Below are 556 nucleotides of genomic sequence, written 5' to 3' on the forward strand. Positions count from 1 at the left end.
GGATACATAAATGCCACAGACACATAATTGGGTGAACCTTTTCAGATTGTGACTCAGGTTTGCTAAAGTCCCCAATTAGAGGTGTCCAGGGTTCTTAAGCACACTCTTCTTTTGCTTTGGACCTTGACTTTAACCGCTCAGTCTCAAGTTTTCATTTGACACCTACACGCCACAAGCACATGGTTAGGGACAGCTTAGTTTAGCCGCTTAGACCAGGATTTTATTCCTTTAGGTCCTCCTATCCACTGATGCTCAAAGCCTTGGGATCCTTTTTATTTGCCCTTGCCTTTTGGTTTTAAGGGTTATTTGGCTTTTTCTGCTTGCTTTTTCTTTTTCTTTCTATTTATTTATTTATTTATTTTTTTGCCTATATTTTTTTTTCTGCAAGCTTTGTTCTTTGCTGCTTTTTCTTGCTTCAAGAATCATTTTTATGATTTTTCAGATTATCAAATAACATGTCTCCTAGTCATCATTCTTTCAAGAGCCAACATATTTAACATTCTTAAACAACAACTTCAAAAGACATATGCACTGTTCAAGCATTCATTCAGAAAAC

Source organism: Arachis ipaensis, chromosome B09, assembly GCF_000816755.2.
Source record: "Arachis ipaensis cultivar K30076 chromosome B09, Araip1.1, whole genome shotgun sequence".
NCBI classification, from domain to species: domain Eukaryota; kingdom Viridiplantae; phylum Streptophyta; class Magnoliopsida; order Fabales; family Fabaceae; genus Arachis; species Arachis ipaensis.